The sequence below is a fragment of the Telopea speciosissima genome, chromosome 7 (assembly GCF_018873765.1).
Source record: "Telopea speciosissima isolate NSW1024214 ecotype Mountain lineage chromosome 7, Tspe_v1, whole genome shotgun sequence".
NCBI classification, from domain to species: domain Eukaryota; kingdom Viridiplantae; phylum Streptophyta; class Magnoliopsida; order Proteales; family Proteaceae; genus Telopea; species Telopea speciosissima.
In genome coordinates, this window is record NC_057922.1 from 1,573,382 (window position 1) to 1,583,035 (window position 9,654).

Genomic DNA, 9,654 nt, shown 5'->3' on the forward strand with positions numbered 1-9,654 from the left:
CCAATAGATGGAAATGTTGTTCAGTTTGAGAATGGGTAATTGGTTGAGACTGTCGTGGAGGGAAACGAGCTCGGGGTCGTGCCATCTTCCATCCGGGTCTCCCATGATGGCAGAACTCTTTGTTGTTGACGCCGTAAATAGTAACATTTTTCGGATAACTCCACCTCTATCACAGTGTAGGCCTATTGTTCTTTCCGCCTTTACAGTTTTACTTAAAACTTTCTTACTCTGTCCATGGTGATTGCTTATAATTCTGAGCAATTAGAACTTCATTATGTGTTATAGGCGTCAGATTGTCTTCTTATTATTCTTTTTACCAACCCCTTTTCAGTCTACTGCCCAACAGTTATCACTAAATGGATCAGCTGGATATTCATTTTATACATGCATGACTGCCTGACTGCCTGACATACATTTGTTTTATAGCATTTTAATTTTAGGAAAGTCTAGATTCTCCCTCCATTCCATCTCTCTCTCTCTCTCTCCTTACTTTCCTTTTTCTTTTGAAACACACATTCTCTCAAAAATATCTTTTATGATATATTTTCTCCATTAATACCTTATTCCTTCATCTTCATTGCTCGAATCTGTATTTTTCTAAATTCTTTCCCCTCAATTGCTTTCCTAATCTTGCATTGTTTAGTTTCCTTATCCAGAAAAAACTCCTAATCCATGATATTCTGGTTGAGAAGTATGATCCTAACCGAAGATATTCTGGTTGTGAGACCAGAAGCTTCGATTTGACAGGGAAATGCTTAACTGAAACCGTGAGCGAAGATGTTCAAGTCTACGAGATGGAGGAGCGAGAACAAGATCAAAGCTGTATTTTTTTTTTTTTGGAGTAAGATCAAAGTTGTATTCAAACTGCAGTTTCAGGCGATTCAGGTATGTTTTTAAATGATGTTAATTCTTGTTTAATTCCCATTTGCTGAAAACTGTAAAATGGAATTTGAGCACTGAATCGCTAATGCAGGGACATTCCGTGGACATGATGTGTGTGCCCAGAATTTGAGCACTGAGTCGCTAATACTGTGCTGACCAGTTTTGCCATCCATGGATGTGGTGTGTGCCTGAACTACTTTTAATCATTGTAAGTAATCTATCCAATTCCTCAACTCACTAGCAATCAAGCTCATCAGAATTTCCACATAACCCTTGTTTGATAAACTTTTAATGTTCCATATGCAGAGGCTAAGCAAGTATATACCAGTGATACCTAAGGTATTCTTCTCATTTTGGCATTCTCTAAAAGTATTCACTTGGTTGAAAGTTGTCATGGATTCAGATTAATGTACACATTCTGAAGTTTTTTTTTTTTGGGAGCTTCGGTGGCGCTCTCTTAGGATGCTATTCATAATAGACCTTTCTATTATTTTATTTTTGGAAGATTACCGTGAGGTTTGGTGGATCTCATGTTGATATTTGACTTAGGGAGGAAAATTCTTGACTTCTATTTTGACTTATCATTCTCTTAGTGCAAAAGTGTAGCATAACTTTTGTCAATAAGATCTTGTACTTTTGTTTTTTTGTTTATTTTCTCTCTTTTTCTCTCTATCTATCTTGTGTTGTTTCCTACTTTACACTGTCATTTTTCTTTCAATTTTTCAAAATCTGGTTTATCCCGAGTATTTGAAACTTTGGGGGTATGTATTTGAAATGCATTCTTTGACCTTCTCTGCTAAATGAATGTGTTTGCATGCCATTTTAAAGTATAGTGTTGGAAAGCAACATAATATATGGTCTATTGTTATAGAGGATCCACAAGGCACAAAAATTGCTGACAAGCTCACCAAAGGGAATTCTAATATTATTTTTTTTTTTACAATTATTTGCTTTATTGGATGACATGTTGTATAATATTGGGGCTTATAAATGAATGTAGCAGGTCAATAACTGCGCTGATTTTGTTGCTTATGCATTATATGTGAAATGTAAATGGTAGAAACTGAGAATCCATTACCTCTCTATCTTTAAGTGATGGTATCCTTGCAATTTTTCTCAATTTTCACATTGTCTATACTTTATCGATGTTGTGTGTACTTAATTCAAAATTTATTGCCCAATTTGAATATGTACTACACGTTCACTGTTATTACACTTAAAAATGAATTGATTATGGAATTGCCCTTCAAGTTTAGATGAGGTATTTGAAAATTGAAAATATTAATTATGCATTATACTAGGTATCTTCACTTGGTTACAAATTTCCTTTTCTTTAGCCGATCAGAGGCCAAAACCTCAGTTCTGTGCAGGTAACTGTATTCTTCAAATCGATAATTATCTTAAACCAAGGTGATTTTACTGTAGGGTTTTATTGCAATTCATTTTGAGGTTTCTTTTGCAGGTATGATGGCTTCTTCTTGTCCATGCTCGCAAAAGGTGTGTATCCTCCAAATTGATCTTGATGTTATTGTTTTTCTTGTTACTGTAACTTACTTCATTTTTATGTAAACACTATTATTAGCTAAGCACTTGCCATGTTATGAAAATTTAGTACTTTCTCCCTTTGGCAACTTGAACTTGCTATCTCTCTTTTTGCTTGTGTTTTATTCTTTAACTATTTGTTTAATAGAATCATTGTTTCGATCAATTGGAAGCTTTATCATCTCTGTTCATATCCTTTTGCATATATGGATTGTGGTGAGCTTTCAGCTCTTGAAGATACACTATTCACTTCTGCAGATTGGGCTTTTCAGAGGATACATAAGTTTTGATCGTTTACATTTGTATTTTCTTCTACTGATTGTTGTTGTTACAGGTTGACTATACAACTGTCTTTGTTTTCCGGCTATTAATGTTTCTTGACAATGGCCTTGCTACGGGGATGGGTTATTAAGTGTTCCTACGTTATGCTGCTAATGTTGTCATGATTGATGTCCACCATAGTTTCACTTAGCAAGCTCTGCTATGTTTATACCAACAAAAAATTGTGTACTCGATATGATTAATTGGGAATTTTTCCCCCTCTTTCTTACATTGTTTGTAGCAGCCAATATAAAGTGTGGCATTCCTTATATTTATGTTGTCTAAGGTCTCCGGTTATCATTGGTACAAAAAAATATTGGTGTGTGCGTAGAGGAGTTCAATTTCTTTTTGATTCAATTCGGAAAACTGAGTTTTTAGGTTACTGGGCTGAAACTAGCTAGGTTTAGGCTAGGATTTGATACAAAAATTAAGAATTGATGGCTATGGGTATCAGGGTTTGAGAATAAAGGAATCAGACTATGAGAGTAGGTCTCTTTGTTGAGACTTGTTTTTATGAAGGAAACAGCAGCAGTAAACCATGAAAGAAGGGAAAAAGAAAAAGAAACAAAAATGGTCTCAAACCATACTTAGTATAGTTATCTAATGCACCTTGAGTCTGATAGGTACCAATGAATCATCACAATTCATTAGGAAGTGCTGAGAAAATTGTCCAACAGAAAATAGTTTTTTTTTTTTTTTTTTAAGGGAAAAGAATGTATGGCTTAAACAGAGCATGGGATGTCTAGGTCCCTTGCTCTTTTTATTGGACTTCTATTTGATCTTGCATTTGAAAAGTCAAAACAAGACATCTTTCTATAGCCAAACATGTTTAACCTACTTATACTCAACCTGCATAACTTAAAACTGGCAGGTAACAACTAAAATTACCAAATTATTGGCGTGGGTTGCATTAAACAAAAAAAAATGCATTAAATCTGAGGGCAGGTCAAGGCTGGAAATTTCTGGCCCTGAGTCAGGGTCGGGTTGGGTTAGGGTTGAGGCCTCGGGCTAAGCCTGGCTCGACCCGGCCCGATATATATATATATTATAAACTTTAAACATCACCCACATTTTTGTTATATAATATATTATATATGAAGACAATAAGTGATATAATACATTTTATTACAGTGTTATTCTACGTAAAATTGATAATTTTCTCCTCGGCCCATTCCAGCCCATGCATTTCCTTCCCCTCCCCATGATCAGGGCCAATCAGGGTCAACCCAGCCCAACCCTGAGGGTGGGTCAGGGTTGGATTTTTCTGGCCCTGAGTCAGGGTCGGATCGGGCCTGGGCCTAGCTAAGGGGACTTAGGGTTGGACTAAGATTCTATAAAGCCCGACCCAACCTGACCCTGTTGCAGCCCTATTCTCTACCATCTAATGGTTTGTACGTAATGCAGTAGTACTCAAACTGGTTGGATCAACATGACTGGGTTTACAGGTAGACCAATCACTACAAGAAATCATATTTTTGCCGACGGTAAGAAATATGTTCCGTAGCCAAATATCATTTTCAATGACGGATATTATAGTATCGTAGCAAAATATTATTTTCTCAGACGGTTATTCGGTACCGTCGTGGAAAATCTAATTGGCTGACAGATTATATATTTTCATCGTGAAAATACATTTTTAATGACGGTAGTAACAAGTCCGTCGTAAAAATAGAATCTTAACGACGGTACCAACGTTGGTCGTCGATTAAATATTTATAATGACAGTATAACATTACGTCGCGAGAAAATGTAATTTTAACGACACTATTAATATTACCGTCGCGGAACATATTTATGACGACAGTATAATTATTACCGTCGTGAAAAATATATATATTTAACGACAGTATTTGCAAATACCGTCGTTGAAAATATCATCGTAACCACGGTAGAATAGATACCGCCTAAATTGCCTTAAATTTTTGGAGGGATACCTTATCTTCCGCTTTCTTCTTTCCATTCCGGCTTGAAACATCTCTCTCTCTTCTCCTCTCTACCCGACCATCTCTACCCCATTCTCGCACGACGGAGAATATGGAGATCAATGATCAAAAGCTACCTCTTTAGAGGCCTCTTGCCATTCTTCCTTGTAGTACCTCATTTTTTACGATGAGTATTTACATTTCCGACCTCAAACTCGCCACCAACAATTTCAGTCTCGAAATCCTCTCTCATGATGAAACCCTAACCTTCAATCGGACTCACACCTCCTTGATTCCCTAGCCCCAACCCCCTTCTCTACTATCGCCTCCCCATCTCTCGCAACCCCTCTCCCACTCCCTTCTCTCTTACCGCCTCCCCCTTTTGAGCAGTTGCTACGGTGGAAACAGAGGTTTGTCTCTTTCTCTCTCTCTCTCTCTATTTATGGTTGAGTGCAATGTTTCCATTTCGGGGTTTTTATGAGCATTTTTTTCCGGGTTTAAAGCTTTGTATATGTTTAAAGCTATAGGCATTTGTACAACTTAATTTTTTAGGGTTTAAAGCATTTGTATATCTTAAAGTTATAAGCATTTCGGGTTTAATTCTTACTAGCTAGTGTCTAAGAAATGGGCGATTAGCACCGGTCCATCGGGGGAATGGCGAGAGATGGTTTTGAGCGGAAGGTTTGTTTTTTCCTTTCAAGAAAAGAACTCTCTGTAAGGATGATGATGATGCCCTATAATTCAAATTACATCCATTTCCGGTAGAAAAATTGTTGCAAAATCGAAACAAAGACAATTGAAATACATAAATATGATCAAAAACCAAAAAATTACCTAACAAAACCAGGAGGGGTAATTCACTCCCCTTCTTCGATGACCTTGGTTCCCAAACCCTTCAACCCCTCAAGTGGGACTTTTGCAACAATAACTAATGAGTAGAGCTCCTCTTTGGTGGTTTAAATTCATAGTATACTCATTGAATTTTTTATGTTTCATTTTTTTTTTAAATTGGTTGTTTGTTCTTTCTCTACATTCATGTTTTTTTTTAAAACAATGCAAAGTGGGTATATATTGGAGGCTTCAAGAAGATAAGCAAGTAATTTTTGTGACTCAATTCGTTTGTGTTCTTAGTGACATTTCTTGCTTTCATTCTTAATGTACATTTTTACTTTCATTTAGTTATTGGTAGTGATATGCACACTCCAACATATGCACAGATGTGTCACATCTTCTTGTATCTTAGTTTATACAAATTGTATTTCAGTTTGATATTTATATGCTTTCTATCTTTAGAAAAATAGAAGGCAAGGAACTACCTCATGGTTGCGAGACCGTCTGCTCTAACTTGGTCCAACTTATATCAAACTTGGAGGTGACCCACAACTAGGTTTTATATATTTCCATGAGAGTTTGTGGATGAGCTCGCTAAGTTGCATGTATTTATCTTCTGGTAATTGTGATGATTTTGAGCATATCACATCTCTCACTTTTCTTCCTGTCTTAGGTGATGACAATACCAAGTTCTATTGGATTTTTACCAGAAATAATTAAATCATGCTTTGACCTACCAATATTATATGGCTCTTGTCTGATATGATTGTGGATGAGCTGCACTTGTTATGGTGAGTGGATGTGATGGTATGCTATCTCTGTCTTAACCTTCCCCCTTTGTTGATCCAATAAGTCCTTTATGCTGTATATGTCTAATCTCAATTCCAATTTTCAAACTGCACCAAAGAAGGTTAGTTATCTATAAATGAGTAAAAGAGCTGGAACAAGGTTTATGGCTTCCCCCCCCCCCCTTCCCTCCCTCTCATGTTTTCAACCATTTCATCTTGGCTTAGTAAGGGTACATATTAGAAGGCATTTTTATTCAATTAGAATTACTCTCATTTGTTATCTCATATGTGAGTCTTTATGGGGTGGGGGTGAGTGTGTGTGGGGCAGCATGGGGTGGGGGTGAGTGTGTCAGTGTGTGTGGGGGCAGCAAGGGGTGGGTGAGTGTGAGTGTGTATAGGGGCAGTATGGGGTGGGGGTGAGTGTGAGTGTGTGAGTGTGTAGGGGCCGCAAGGGGTGGGTGAGTGTGAGTGTGTGGGGGCAGCATGGGGTGGGGGTGAGTGTGAGTGTGTGGGTGTGTGTAGGGGCAGCAAGGGGTGCGTGAGTGTTTGTGTGAGTGTGTGTGGGGGCGCATGGGGTGGTGGTGAGTGTGAGTGTGTGAGTATGTATAGGGGCAGCATGGGGTCCCTTTCTTCACAGTTCTTCCTTTTATAAACCACACTACTATAATAAACCACTATCCCCATTCTTCTCTTTCCATCCCAAACCACGCAACTTAGAAACTTAGTCTCTCTATTCGGCCAGGTTTTTGGTGTTTATGTGTTAGATTTAGGTGGTAATGCAGTTTTATTTTATTTTATTTTTTAAATTAGGATCAAGAGAAATGCTTCTCTAGTAGAAGGAAAGGAACCTAAAACCGCCCCCAAGTCGGGTTACAAAACCAGTAGAATATATAAATAAGAAGCCGACGGAAGGTAAATTTATTTGTTTATTTTTATTTTCAGGCTAATTTCTCACAGTTTTTCTACTAAAAATCATTTTTTTAAAAATTTAATTTAATTTCTTCTTTATCTTTCTCGAGAAAACTAACTTGACACGGAGAGGGAAAAAGAGAGAAGAAGAAGGAACCATGGTGGGAAACAGGGGCTCTGCCGAGAAAATGAAAACCCTCTCACAATCTCATATAGTCTTCAAATCTATTACCGAGAAAGAGAATTTTTCCTCATTCTGTCAATGTGGAAGCCAAACTACATTAGCTTTAGAGAGAGAGAGAGAGAGAGAGAGAAGCTCTTTGAAATCAGTCTTCATCCTCAATAGCAGGGCTGCTCATGTTATAGCATATAATATTCTTTCAAATTGTTGATTGATTTGAAACATTAGAGCATGACAAAATATCAAATATCAAATTACTAACTCCAACAGAGGAGCCTCATGCCTGGGTGCACCCCTTTTCTTTTTTTTGTAAACTCCAAAGAGGAAAGGTTGTGGCAAAATGAGGCTTGATTAAATTGAAGTGTTATCCTTACTTGTGGGAAGTGTTATACATGGTGGAATATAAAGCTGAGATGCACACTTTATTGCTTTTCCACATGGCTAATCTCAAGGGGACCTTATGGGATGGACAGGGCTGGTTTTGCATTTCGGGGTAAAACCCTTCTATTTTTTGTTTTCTTCTTTCAATTGTGGTAAAGCCCTTCCTACAGGCTTACTTTGAGGAATGAGCACTGTTATATTTAATAGGTTTTTTAAGATGAAAAACACATACTCTATTTAAGGTTGTGTGCAATGTTTCCATTTCAGGATTTTGTTGAGCATTTTTTCCTGGGTTTAAAGCTTTGAAGATTGTTACAAGGTATGGCTCTCTCGATCTCACTCACTCTAAGAATAGCTTTTAATCCGATGCTGAAATTTGGGGAAATCAAAAGGCAAAATATAGATATTCTGTTTTCTATATGTATTATTAATCTTCTTCCAAGCTCTCTCTATCTCACTCACTTCATACATGCAATTTGTTGGGCATGAATTAGGCGAATGTGAGCACGGCCATATGATTGATAATCTAGCGAAGTGTCTAAGAAATGGGCGATTAGCACCGCTCCACCTTTCGAATACAAATAAACACAAATTCAAGCACCATCATCATTTACCTCTTCTTCTTTTTCGTTTTTCTTTTCTTTTCTTTTTCTTTAGTCTTCTCTTTACCACCGAATCACAACACACATGGGAGAAAGAGGAAGGCACTTTGCAATGCAGCGCTCCGTCTCCATCTCTTCGCAACACTTCTTATATTTTGTCTCCTTCAACTTCTTCTTCCCATTCTACTCTGCTTTCATTTTCTTCTTTACTTTTTCTCTTCCCTTTGATAGCTATGGTTGAGACCACATGGATCTGAACCAAGCACACTCGTAGCCACATGGCCAGCAACCCATGCAATAACAACATTATAAAGAAATACACACAAACCATACATACTCCTTGCTGCCCCTACACATACTCACACACTCACTCACCCCCACCCCTTAGACACATCTTCTAATCCTTTCCACAAACCAGGGTTGTGATATTGGAAAAACCTGTTCTCATCTACTTTTTGGTTTTCTTGAATCTTTTTTCATATTTATTTCCTACTTAGAAATGATCGGAGAACTGTTTTTATATTACGTATACATGTATTCCTTTTCCATGTACAAAGTGAAATCCTAAGGCAATTCCCTTGAATAAAAAAATTTGGGTGCTTATGGAAGGCGAGTGTGCTCGGTTGAGGATATTGAGGACGGTGACTCTTTTAGCATACTAACCGTGGCAACAATGTCATGGTTTTTGTTTAAGTGAGATGAAAATGCACCTGCTTTTGTACTTTCCTTAGATCTCCAAGGCACTTTGCTGATCACCTTAGTCACCTTCTTCCTGGACATGTTTGTTTCCTTTTTCTGTTGGAATATATATCATGATTCCTTTTTTTTATTTTTCCGATCATGTTGTTTGAACTTTATGGAATTGATGTCGAAAATACAACCTATATTCACTTAAATGTGGTGTTAGTGATTAAAAATGATAGTTTAGTTTGGTTTGGCATTATCAATGAAATTAAAGTGTCAAGATGATGACTTGGCGGTTGGATATGGTTTGCCACTTCTTAGTGTGAAGATGATGCCTTTTTGTTTCTTTTAGTCCTTCAAAGGATTTTAACTTATGTGTAATTTGTTCATCTATGTTTCCTTCAGGTGCAATGAAGTTAGAAGCTAGAAAGTTCCAACTATGATGTTCTGATCGCAATGTGGAGAGCAACGGTGATGAAGTATTTTATTAGAAGGAGTACTAGATTATGATGTTCCTTGGCTAGAAATTTTTTCTCTTTGGGTTTTTTTGTTGGTGTTTTGGTTAACAACATTGGTGGAGAGTTGATTGAAAGTGAATTTTAAAGGAATCC